This window comes from Giraffa tippelskirchi, chromosome 12 (assembly GCF_054371585.1).
Source record: "Giraffa tippelskirchi isolate mGirTip1 chromosome 12, T2T-mGirTip1v1.2.pri, whole genome shotgun sequence".
Taxonomy (NCBI): domain Eukaryota; kingdom Metazoa; phylum Chordata; class Mammalia; order Artiodactyla; family Giraffidae; genus Giraffa; species Giraffa tippelskirchi.
This window is the reverse complement of record NC_137286.1, coordinates 28592231-28606076: the sequence shown is the minus strand read 5'-3', so window position 1 is coordinate 28606076 and position 13846 is coordinate 28592231. Positions and strand designations below refer to the sequence as shown.

Sequence of the window (13846 nt, the reverse complement as noted above, 5' to 3'; positions counted from 1 at the left end):
AAAGAAAATGAAATCCAATATTGTGAATCTAAAATATTTATTATGTACAGCCAGAGTAGATCATGACGGGCACCATGAAAAATAAAAGAATGAGGCAGACTGTTCCCTCTTAAGAAACAATACTGTGTTAAGTGGACTGTGATGCACGGCAGAATGAGAGCCTCAGAGGACAGAGGTGGAGTGTTGGTCCTACTGATAAGGAGCAGGGATGAAAAACTTTAGCAACTTCAGCACAGCTTTTGCCAAAGAATATTCTACAGAATACTTGATTAAATGTCGGATTCTTGAAGCCATTATTTCCTAGAGCCTTTTATGTGCTAGTATTCATTATGAATCTTTGCAAACAGGCACTAAGATGTAGCATTACTTAAATATTTTTGATCTTTGAATTTTTTTCTTCAAGGAATATCTCTGATATTAATCTTCTATAAAAAATGTTATTTTGGGAAAATGAAGTTCTACTGACCTTAGTTTGGAGATGCAGGGCTGAAAGCCAGAAAAATAGAGAAATGAGGTCTACATTAAATTACTGATATCTAAGTTACAGTAGGGGTGCTGGGGAAAAAGTGACAAGGACTCCAAAAGTATTTTAAGGAATAGGATAAATGGACTTCAGTGAGTAATTAGCAAAGATTTCATACTGCAATGTTTAGAAGGCCAAGACAGATGCAGGGCAATACATGAAATTTGGGAATCATTCACATAGAAATAAATATATGATGTTGCCAAGGTTGAGGTTGCAGAGTTCATGTAGTGTGAGGAGACAAGGGAATTTTATCTTCAGCTGTGCAGGTCTGCCTACCTGGACGGACAAGACAAAAGGAAAAGAGATTTCCTAGTAAACAGACAGTGTGTGTGTGTTAGTCGCTCTGTCATGTCCGACTCTTCGTGACCCCACGGACAGTAGCCCACCAGGTTTCTCTGTCCATGGAATTCTCAAGGCAAGAATACTGGAGTGGATTGCCATTCCCTTCTCCAGAGGAACTTCGCAACCCAGGGATCGAGCCCTGGTCTCCTGCGTTGCAGGCTGATTCTTTACCATTTGAACTAGAGGGAAGTCTTATAATTGTCTATATAAATAGTTCAGTTCAGTCGCTCAGTCATGTCCACCGCTTTGCCATCCCATAAACTGTAGCACACCAGGCCTCCCTGCCCGTCACCAACTGCCGGAGTTTATCCAAACTCATGTCCATTGAGTCGGTGATGCCATCCAACCATCTCATCCTCTGTTGTCCCCTTCTCTTCCTGCCCTCAATCTTTCCCAGCATTAGGATCTTTTCAAATGAGTCAGCTCTTCGCATCAGGTGGCCAAGTATTGGAGTTTCAGCTTCAGCATCAGTCCTTCCAATGAATATTCAGGACTGATCTCCTTTAGGATGGACTGGTTGGATCTCCTTGCAGTCCAAGTCTCAAGAGTCTCCTCCAACACCACAGTTCAAAAGCATCAGTTCTTCGGCGCTCAGCTTTCTTTATAGTCCAACTCTCACATCCATACATGACTACTGGAAAAACCATAGCTTTGACTAATGGACCTTTGTTGGCAAAGTAATGTCTCTGCTTTTTATTATGCTGTCTAGGTTGGTCATAATTTTTTTTCCAAGGAGCAAGCATCTTTTAATTTCATGGCTGCAGTCACCATCTGCAGTGATTCTGGAGCCCCCAAAATAAAGTCAGCCACTGTTTCCACTGTTTCCCCATCTATTTGCCATGATGTGATGGGACCAGATGCCATGATCTTAGTTTTCTGAATGTTGAGTTTTAAGCCAACTCTCCTCTTTTCACTCTCCTCTTTCACTTTCATCAAGAGGCTCTTTAGTTCTTCCTTGCTTTCTGCCATAAGGGTGGGTCATCTGCGTATCTGAGGTTATTGATATTTCTCCCGGCAACCTTAATTCCAGTTTGTGCTTCATCCAGCCTGGCATTTCTCATGATGTACTCTGCACATAAGTTAAATAAGCAGGGTGACAATATACAAGCTTGACATACTCCTTTCCCAATTTGGAACCAGTTTGTTGTTCCATGTCCAGTTCTAACTGTTGCTTCTTGACGTGCATACAGATTTCTTAGGAGGCAGGTCAGGTGGTCTGGTATTCCTATCTCCTTCAGAATTTTCGACATTTTGTTGTGATCCACACAGTCAAAGGCTTTGGTATAGTCAATAAAGCAGAAGTAGATGTTTTTCTGGAACTCTCTTGCTTTTTCGATGATCCAGCAGATGTTGGCAATTTGATCTCTGGTTCCTCTGCCTTTTCTAAAACCAGCTTGAACATCTGGAAGTTCACGGTTCATGTACTGTTGAAGCCTGGCTTGGAGAATTTTGAGCATTACTTTGCCAGCATGTGAGATGAGGGCAATTGTGGGGTAGTTTGAATATTCTTTGGCATTGCCTTTCTTTCTTTTCTAGATCACTTAGATTTTAAATTTTCACATGTTGGTATGATCCATTCACTTTGGACTAATCTTTGTCTATAGTGTAAAGCAGGGAAGAATATATGTTTTCCATGTATAAATTTATTTAGAAAAACTATACTTCTTACCCCTAGAATTGTAGTGGTGTCTTTGTGCCAATCTTTGTGGAATATCACACTACTTATTTGCTCTAACTTAATAATGAACCATGATATCTGGTAGTGTATATTCTCTAGCTTTCTTCTTCTTCAAGATTGCTTTTTTTCGTAGATTTTATATTCCTCCATAGAAACATTAGAATCGGCTTCTAAATTTCCACACACAAAATTTTTTCTGGAATTTTGATAGGGATTCTATTGAATTTTATTTACCTTGAGTATTAATTGACATAACAATAGTGAGTCTTCTAAATGGTGAAGATGGCATATTCCTCCACTTAATTAAATCTTAATTTCTTTCAACAGTGTTTTGTAATTTTGAGGCCTTATATCTTGTGTTAGAAAAATGTATTTTTAATTCTGTAAGATATTAGCATTATTGATTTAGACAGTAAACAGCCATTTGTACTTATCCCACATTTTTACCCATTTTATATTTCTTCCTGTAGTCACTTGCTTATGTTTTTTCTGAGGAACTTGCCGAGACATTTCTTTAATATGGTTCTGCCCAGTTTATGAAACTGTTTCTACTTAACCTTTTTTAATGAGGAATATTTTCTGTGTTTATAGAATCTAGATTGGCCCTTTGGAAAAGATGTCATTTCATTGTTCTCTGGCTTCTACTATAACTATTGAGAATAGGCTGTTAGTCTTACTGCTTTGAATATAATATATCAGAATCTCTGGATGTTCTAAGAAGTTTTCTTTACCTTTGATTTTCAGCAGTTAGACTATGTATCATAGTGTGCTTTACTTTGTGTTTGTTCTTCTTGAGGTTGATACCACAAATTCTTTTGTGTTTCTGTATTGTTGTTGAGATTGAAAATTCTCTTCTGTTGACTCGATGAATATTTCTTTCCCTTTGATTACTTTTCTCTTTTTTCTGATACTACACATACACATGATTTAGTCATTTTATCACATACCATATGGCTATTATTTTGCTTTCTATATTTTACATCCTTCATTCTTTCTGTGTTTCAGTTTGGATATTTTCTCTTGACCTAAATTTCTTTTTATTGACCCTCTTTTCTACAGAAGTTATGTCCTGCTGAAAAAAATCTTTGTCCAACTCCTGCTAATCTTTCACTCTGCAGAAAGCAAAACATTTAAAAAATTTATCTTCCATAAAACTCAATTATCGAGTTCTGAATAAATTATTATTGTTTATCTTTAGCGTATCAGTTTGTTTATTTTACACAGACCAGTTTCCTGCTGAAAATTTCAAGAGTATGTCTTACTTTCTTGAAAATGTTTTTTATATTTATTTAAAAGCCTGATCTAACCAGTACATCCTGAAGGAAATCAGTCCTGAATATTCATTGGAAGGACTGATGTTGAAGCTGAAGCTCCAATACTTTGGCCACCTGATGCTAAGAGCCAGCTCATCGGAAAAGACCCTGATGCTGGGAAAGATTGAAGGTGGGAGGAGAAGGGGACAACAGAGGATGAGATGGTTGGATGGCATCACCGACTCAGTGGGCATGAGTTTGAGTAAACTCTGGGAGTTGGTGATGGACAAGGAAGCCTGGCATGCTGCAGTTCATGGGGTTGCAGAGTTGGACACAACTGAACGACTAAACTGAACTGAACTGAAAAACCTGATAACTCCAGTATCTGTATCATCTATGGATCTAATTGTATTGTCTATTTTTTCTCTTAGTTTGGGGTCTTTTAGTTCTTGTGTTCTGGCAAGCCAGAGAAATTTTTGCTAAATGTCAGACATTTTGTATGAAAATCAATAGAGATAATTTGTGGCTCAGACTCTGATCAATGAACTCTTTCCCCAAAGAGTATTTACTTCTGATTCTAGTAGGTAATCAGGCTAGGGGCAGATTGCCCTAGTTCAACCCAGTTATTGACCCCTTAACTCTGTGAGACTGCTTCTTGGTTTAAGGCTAGAGGAAGAACTTTAGACTTCAGTTAGGATTCAACTGATTTGTGGCTGGATTTCTGTTTTGTGAGTGCCCTTTATTCTTGAGTATAAATCTTCAGAGTTCTAACTAGAAGAATAGAGGTGAGAGTCCTTCCTCTCTGGTGGGCTTTCAATGTCAATATTTAAGAACTTAGAGATATCCACTTGTGCAACCAAAGAGCCTGAAATTTTAAGGATATAAAGAAAATGTAAGCGGATTACTTTGCTACTCTGAAAACAGTAGATGGAGATATTAAAATAAAGTTTATACCTGACAGCATGTGATTATGGAAAATACATGGTTAGGACAGCTATTTGAATCATGTTGACATCTGACAAGAGGAAAACATTGTAAATGAAAATAATCAATAAGAGTTCTGAAGGGGAGATGACCAGATGAGGAATAAAGTACAGGAGAAGTCGGACAGTTAAGAAAAATATGAAATTTATACTTGCTTGCTTGAAATCTTTTATTTTTTCTAAAAAGAAAAGAATCATTTCAATACATGAAAACATTATGTCTAAAAAATTTGAGGTTTAAATTACTATACAGCAGTTAAACTTAAAATCTCAGACTTTATCTTTTCCAATGATCAGTCAAATCTGGCACTTTCTCTAATTTTCATTTCTGTTCTGACCTGAGTATAATAAGACTGGCATTCTGAACTTAACTGCACTCAGCTTAATTGCTTTTTGATATTTGACTCATTATTTGAGTGAATAAGTCAAAATGTTAGAAGTGGGCAGGGAGTTCTAATAAGTGAAAACTTGAAAGCATGCCTCCTGACTAGCTTGCTGAATTGGAGAGCCAGAATTGACCCAGATCAAATTTAATTCGATAGGAAAGATATATTAATATTGAGTATTTGTTTTTCATGACTCTGTTCTCCTCACTGTTTATCACAATAAGGCAAACATCATACTGACATCCAATCAGAGGTAGGAGTATGAGTGCTGATGGAGAATGTGTACCATCAACATAGAAACATGTGTCTACTACTTAAAAATATAAATGAGACTTCCAAATCCCTCATCAGTTTCTAGATTTTTTCCTGTGTCAATATCAATGGGTTAGAAGAAAGCAAGACAATGTATTTATGATTATATAATTGACAAGATAATACCTGAATTTTAAGTATAACTGCCAAAGAACCGAGAGACAACTTCATAAAGCAATCCAGTAATGTAACTGGTTGCTGTAGGCAGAAGAGCCATCAGTTAATCTTCACATCCGATGAGAATGAATTATTGGACTGGAATCAAATGTTTAAAAATTAGAATAATTACTAAAGATACTTTTGGATGAAGAAATCTGTAACACTTGGGAAATAATCTATAAATTTATCTGAAGCTACTTAGGATCTGGTGGAATGAATTAAATAATAAAATGTCCTATTTTAGAGAAATAGGCTATGAGCCTAAAAGAAATGTAACATTCACATATTTTAAATCATTTCTCTCTGTGTGAATCCTCAAACATTTCTGGAGACAAGTGATTGTGTGTGTATGTGTGTAGGGGGAGGGGTGGTATTAACTTATTCAAATAGAGAGCAGTTTAACAAAATTAGAAGTTTATGTGAAACCAAGATTTTCACTGATAAATAAGAAACCGCAAACGCACAAATTTGAAGTATTTTTTCACAAATCAGCTCTAGTAATTGATTAGAACATTTTTGTTGCTGTTTCATTCTTTTGAGTTAATACCTATGATACAAATTTATTCCAGCTCTAATATTTTCCCACTCTTGGTATGCTTTACTCTAAAGAACATAATTCACTTCTCCTTTCTTTTTGAAATACTAATCTTTGGATTGGTCATGCCTATCACATGAAGCCCTGTTCATAAGAGAATCACGGTATCAATTCTCTTCAAAAATCCCTTTTATTCCATGGGCAATGGATAATGCAGCGTGGAATCTGTGCAAACGTAAACTCCAGAAACCAAATTCTCCTGGATGCTAACAATGCTTCCCCGGAGCATAATGAGAATGATCTCAATTCACCTCCTCTCCAAACTCTAACTAGACACAGGAAGCCCTTTGGCCATCAGCAGCGGAGTTTCATGAAAGCCACCTCACTTGAGGTGTAACAAAGCTCCTTGCAGGAAGTAAACCAAAAACTCTAGTCAGACTGTAGAATTGTCCAAACGTTGGAGTCCCTCCTTTCACACAGCACAAAATTGTGTAATGGCACCAGAGGCTCCTTAGCAAGCTCATGACCCTATAGAGCAACAAAGACAGCTAAAAATCACGAAGTTTCTGACTGAAGCTGAAGTCGAATTGCCATTTCAACTCTTCCCTCAAGAAAAAATAGCCAACTAATCTGCATGAATCTTTTTGGAAAATAATTCCTGTTATTCAAATGATTGCTAGGGAGGATAAATGAAGTATTAATTTTTTTTTTAACTAAACCTGGCACATTTAAGAATTTTACTTCTCAGGGCCATCAAGGCTAGAAATCCCTAGAAGAGGAATTTCTCAAGCTTTTTCTTAGTGCCTAACTGGTGTTCAAATTAAGCCAGCAAAACCTGAGGGACGATTGTTCAGGAAATAACAAGTCAGAGACCTATCCCAAATAGGCCTTCCTTCTCTTAATCAGATATTAAAATCAGCTCCACCGGAGAATGTCAGCATAAGTTTCCTTTACCTAAAATTCTCTGTTTCTCTTGTCAAGTCCCCTCCGGGAAGCTCAGAAGCTAAGTGATAACTGGCATGACTGGTCAGCAGCACTGATACCTTCTGAAGATTAGGGACTCAGAATAGCCATAGAAGGAAGGAAGCTGGCCAGTACTTCACTTTTATTAATAAAAAAGGAAAGATAAGTAAATCAGATTACAGCAGCACTTTACTATGGAGCTTTTACAGCAAATCACAAAATATCTAATATCCTCGCGCCTCCCTTCAGTTCCTCTGTTTATAGAGAAACCACTTGCCTTCTCTTTACAAGGAGTCAAGTACTTAGTTGGTATCACTTCCTCACCCTTCCTTGTTGCTTGGGTCAAACTGCAATATATGGCTCGAGTTTTATTTTGTTTTCTTTACTTTTTAGGTAAGGGAAGAAAAGTAAAAATATTATCGTCCAGAGGACATATACATGAACTGTTACTTGTGTGAGCAGGCAAAAATGACATGGACCTTAATCTGAAATTTCATATGCAGTTGACATAATACATATACCATGCTCCTGTCTAGCTTTTCTTCCTCATTCAGTCTGTATTCAAGATCTGAAAATTGATACCAAGATTTTGAAAAAATAGCTGCCTACTTTTGACTTCTAGGAACTGCTCCACTTGTAAAACTCTTTTGTGTTCTACTCTGAAATATTTACTTATGTAATGTATTGAGCAATGAAAGGACATATTGTTCAAGTACGTATTAAGACATTTAAGTATGCATTAAGACAACTATGAATACTGTTATGAAATTTACATTCTAATGGAATATATAATTGCTGTGCAATTATAAATAATAGCCTAAGACTATGTTCCAGTTACGGTATTGACAATTCCACATATTTATACAATGAGTAAAAGTTAAAAGATATTTCTAAAATATTTTCATAGATAAATATTTAGTGTTTTAATAGTTCCGTATTTCTGAGAACAGAAGATAGGTATTAAATCATAGAAAGATTTCATTAATGGAGAGAGCAAATACGATTAAAAAGAAAAATAGATAATTTAGTATAGCACATGAGTATTTTATTGTAAAGAACAAGTAATCAATGATCACACTATTCTACCTGAGAAAGGAAAAGAGTTTGTGTATTCTATTTGAAGAACTAAGGTGATAAGATGAGAGATTTAAGGTGATATACTTCAACCAGAGCGGGAACCTGCCTTTTACCTTCCTGTTTCAATAAACAAAATGATCCTACCTGCTTTTGACATACTTGTATCTGTCACTGCCCTTCTCCTGGACATCTTCTGTGTGAATCAAAATTCCTGATCAACTAAAATTGCTGTGCTGATACTTTGTGACTTTGGAGCAATTAGAAATACATGACTGCTTATAACCATTCTTTTCTAATAATGTTAAAATGCAAAGATATTAGAGATGTTTTTTCATAATAAGAGTCTTTTTTTTTTCCTGCTGGAGCAGATACAGTAAACAAGAGTCAAACATATGCAGAAATATGTAATTTAAAATTTTATGTTGCATTTCATTGAAATGTTAACTGAATAATATTGCTTTGGCACATATGTTATATTCATGTCAATATGCTTCATATGCTAATAAGATCTGTGCTAGAGTGCCTATCCTTCCTTGTTTACAAAAGAACTAAACAGCTGTGTAAGTTCATAGAAGAGAGGAATTGAATTAAGAAAGTTCTAGGACCAATTCAGATTATTCACCTACAGTGAAAAAATGAATTCTGTGGTTTACTATAGAAAATAAAATATATACCTGAGGATAATATTCACTGGATGCCCCAGTTGAGAAGAAGGGTCATTTAGTTGAATTAAATGTCAGAAGGTTCTTTCCCTTTCTTTTTTTTTTTCCTTTTTGTAAACTATGTAAAATTTCTTCCATTCACGTTCTTTATTGATTCTATTTTGCCAGGAGGGTAAACATTTTTAAACATTACACACACACTACAGAGTCACTAAGTTACAGCGAAAGTTGTAAAATGAGTACTAATGTGTAACATTTGGCTCACATGTAGTATGGTAGGAAGAATTCTGAGGCTTTCTATCTTATGTGAGACCAGATACTTAAATCAATTGATTCTTCAGTCAACTAAGACTGTATAAATAGCCACAGCAATGCAAGAAGTCAGCTTGGAATGTTAATTCCCTGGTAACTTCTTGCAGCAGTTACTCTTTTGAATAGTTCCAGATTCAAATTTGGCAGTATAATATCCTAAATTTTTCATGGCCATACTTGCTTAATTTGACCAAAACACCTTTCCTTCTCTTTCTCTCATCTTGGAAAATTCTCTGTCAATTCCATAGCAAGAAGATCCAGAGCAGATAGAGCAGCTTAGCCACAAATCATCCAGAAAAACTCTGGAATTTTTCCCCATCAAGATGGCTTCCTCATGGCTGATGTAGTCCTTTTAACTTATAATATCCCATCAAATATTTTATTACAAAGTTTTTTAAAAGTCTTCTATGCTATCAGAAATCAGACATCCAATAACATCTGTTTATCTAAATAATGTTAAGATAAAATTGCTTGCATAGTAAATCATATTTGTTTTCAGCAATTTACCTCAAATATGTGAGTGAAATAATGTTGTAGCCACATTATGAGCATTGCTTGTTTTTACTTAAAGTCAAAGAAATGTTGAATAATTACCTTCTTCATAAGTACTCTTGAATATGTAAAATGTATACTGCTATGTGAGGACTGTCTTTGTAAATAAAATCTATTCAGACATATTGGAAAGAAAAAGCAGTAATCCATATCTTTTAATCTGAATAGCTATTTCTTTTTTGTGATCCTATAGGATAGGATTTCCTAGATGTTAAGTGCTGTTCTATTTCTCTGAGGTGATCTTGGAAATGGAGTGTTTGAGATTTTTAGCTTATCTTGATACAAGCCAACCCATTCCTGCTCTGTAATACATTAGTTTTATATCTGAGATCTTAAACTAGGTCCTTGAATAGAAGTTGTGTTACCAGATTCTAAAAAGTGAAAACAAGATAATTCTAAATGGGGCTTTATTTGATTTTATTATCTACATGGTCAGAAATTACTCACTTTACTATAAAGTTTGGATTGGGAAAAATAAAAATTAAAAAATTCATTGAGTAATATTAATGGGATATGGATATTCCTTATCATTTTTTTCACCATCAAATATTGGGAAACTAATATACTGATAGCATTATGATATGTATATATGGATAGTGTTTTTTGTTGTGCTTTGGAATAAATATTCCAAATATAGTCATATAGTTGTTTCTAAGTTTTCATACATGAATTGGTAATAGTACAGACACATTTTATTTTTATTTGCAGTAAAGAAATACATTCTATAAATATAGCTGATAGAAAGCAATTAATCACTTTTAAACATGTAAATGAAAATACTGCCACAGACAGTGATTGGAACTTATTATGAAAAGAAATAACTTCAATGATGGGAGAGAAAGCCCCAGTGAAGAAATCAGGAGGTGAAAACAAACATTCCTACACAATAATGAAAAAGCTTTTAAGCATGAAGAAACTGTAATATATGTGGCACTTGTAGGTACAGTAAGATAAAACATCCAGGAGCCAGTAAATTTTTTCATGCTGTCAAGAGTATTCAACGGTACATATGAGCTGTCGTACTTCAGTCATCAACATCTGAAGAAGCTTAGTATTTTAGAAAACAACTTCCTAACAGAAACAATTCAACTTCATCCTAACAGGCGTATGGATACTAACAGATTAAGTAAAATAGCAATTTTCAGTCTCTGAATCTTTACTATCTTTTTCTATATCCTTTTTGACCAAAGTCCTATAGCCCATATATCAACATCCTCTTTTTCTTTCTGCTCAGACAGGAAGAGGCTAAGGAGCTGGAGAAGGAGGGGGAGAGCCAGAGAGAGAAGGAACCAGAAAAGCCAGGAAATACTAAAGGCAACAGGGAGGTGTGGGTCTCAGAATTCCTTGTGATCAAGTTAGTTTCTGTTAGCAATGGGATTTACTGTGGGTCTCTCTGGGGAGAAAGAAGCAGAAAATGGAAATCTTCAGAAAGTGTGTGCACTCATCATATACCCCAAACTATCCTTAACTTATAGGATATTCTGGAACCACCACTCACATAGAACATTAATATAGATTTCATCTCTTGTGCAGAAAGTCAAAGAATCTATGAACTTATTAAATTAGAAAAAGAAAAACAAATATTGTGTATTAATGCATATATATGGACTCTAGAAAAATGGTACTGAGAACCTACCTGCAGGGCAGCTGTGGAGACACAGACACAGAGAACAGTCTTGTGGACAAGGGGAGGAAGGAGAGGGTGGGAAGAACAGAGAGTAGCATGGAAACATACATTACCATATGTAAAATAGATAGCTGGTGGGAATTTGCTATATGACTCGGGAGCTCAACCTGGTGCTCTGTGACAACCTTGAGGGATGATATGGGGTGGGAGGTGGGAGCAATTCTCAAGAGGGAGGAGACATATGTATACCTATGGCTAATTCATGTTGATGCATGGCAGAAACCAACACAATATTGTAAAGCTATTATCTTTCATTTTAATATAAATATTTTTTTAAAAAAACAAAGCTGTATCAGTTGGCTATCCTAACCTCTTTCATACCCCTCCACACTTCCCGAATGAGTAAAGCAAATTCTGTTTTGTAATTCTAAATGTAAAACTAGGAATAATACTAGATTGGTTGAACTACATTTATTAATTCTATAATCCTTTATATTTTATAGAATTTTACATTATTAAATATAATGGTTTATACAGGTAAAGATGATTAATGCTTCAATATTTCACCAATTATATATTCTTTCTAAGATAAGACTTTTCATACTTATTACTTACTTTTCATTGCAGTGAATCTTTATAATACTAGCATTTAGGGATAAAGCATTCAGATAAGATTCCTCCATTGGAATCCCAATACCATTGTTTCAAAGTTAGAACCATATATAAACATATATTGATATATAAAATATATATATTTAAAATCTAATATGTTTGATATATTTATCTCACACATTTGCTTCCCTGTGGTACAGTGGTAAAGAATCTGCCTGCTCATGCTGGAGACACTAGTGATACAGGTTCAATCCCTGGGTCGGGAAGGTCCCATGAAATACAAATCGCCACCCATTCCAGTATTCTTGCCTGGAAAACTCCACAGACAGAGGAACTTGGCAGGCTACAGTCCATGGGATTGCAAAGAGTTGGACATGACTCAGCAACTGACCATGTTATATTCTCTCAGGGGACAGAGAATGATTAGAACATTTATATAATAAATCCATCACTGAAATATATGTACTGTATGTCCCTGCATACGAGAAAGCAAGATACACTTCTTATCTTCTAGGAGCATACAGTTTTTAGGGAAGACAAAAATTTAATTACTTACTATTCAAAATGTAATCTTAAGATCAGCACATGGGCATCATCTGGCAGCTTGTTAAAACTGTAGAATGTCAGACTGGACCTACTGAAGTGGAACATGCATTTTCACAGAATTCCCAGGTGATTTGTATGCACTTCAGAGTTTAAGAAACACCATTTTAATTTGAACCTTAGAAGGTTACTGTCTTAAAACCTAGAAGAAACAAAGAGATGGAGAAATTAGAAGATAAGAAGGTAGCAAGATGGGGTGGGAAGATCTTGGTGCCTACACCGTGTTCTTCAAACAGGAGAGAGATCACCAGTCTGGCACCTTTTACTAGCATAAAGATAAAGAATATTTGTTTTTGAATATTTCTGGTTTACATATCATTTGGAAAAACCACCATATCACTCTTGACAATGTCAGCCCAACAGAAATGTAACCATATAAATCCATATCAAAGGGAAGTTTTACTTTTATTTGTCTATCCTATGGTTTGCAGAGGAATGAGTGACTACAGTGGCTTGTAAGTAGAGCTTTGTTCGTTACTGCAATGATTCAGTTACGAGTTCAGGAAATTGTTACAAGTTTCTACCTCAAGATGTCAATCCAGACTACACCAGTGGAACCAGTTCATATAAAGATGATCATTTTGAAACTGAGGCATTTAAAAATCATCTTCATGTTGTTTGCAAAGCTTCAAATAGTTACAGGAGCTAAGAAGGTCACAGAAGCCCTTGTTCCTATCAATACCTCGGCTGGTCTCCCTCTTCCCACCTCCTTCTCCATTCAGGCCACTGAACATGCTGACCGCAGCCAAGAGAGTCAGGGAATGAGCATATTCTCCACTTTGTCTCTACGTGTCTTTATATATCTAACATGTTTACACGTTACATGTGTTTGTTCTCTCTGCCACACGAAGACCAAATAAGGGATAACTTACGAAATATTTTTTTCTGATTATGACTGTATATACATATAAATAATATGTAAGAATCACATATAAAGGCTGATAAAAATATGTAGCATATTAATTCATGATTCCACAGGTAACACATGGACACAAAAGTAAAAGCAAAGCTAGTACTTTTAAGGGCATATGGAGGCATTAAACTACTTTAAAATAATTCTTAATACTTACCATATTTATCTTGTGGTATATCTCAAAAAGCAAAGATCTTTGTGATATAATAGTTATTATCTGGATCCAAATTAGGAAAATAACAAATAGTTGCAAAGGAAAAAGCTCTATTTCTGGAACTTGATCTAGTTATTTTATTAATAATTATTTAAGTAGGTATAAACACTTTTAGTTTTTGTATGTCTTTTTTATTC

General features: G+C 35.3%; 1 long non-coding RNA gene across 3 annotated transcripts in view; it reads right to left on the bottom strand.

Annotated features, from left to right (window-relative positions):
* Positions 1 to 13846, bottom strand: part of LOC145528894 (uncharacterized) — a 425445-nt gene that overhangs the window by 357726 nt on the left and 53873 nt on the right. For all 3 annotated transcript variants that reach the window (XR_014070773.1, XR_014070771.1, XR_014070772.1), the window contains exon 2: positions 12536 to 12724. This is a non-coding gene — a long non-coding RNA (uncharacterized LOC145528894). The remainder of the gene's footprint in view (positions 1 to 12535; positions 12725 to 13846) is intronic.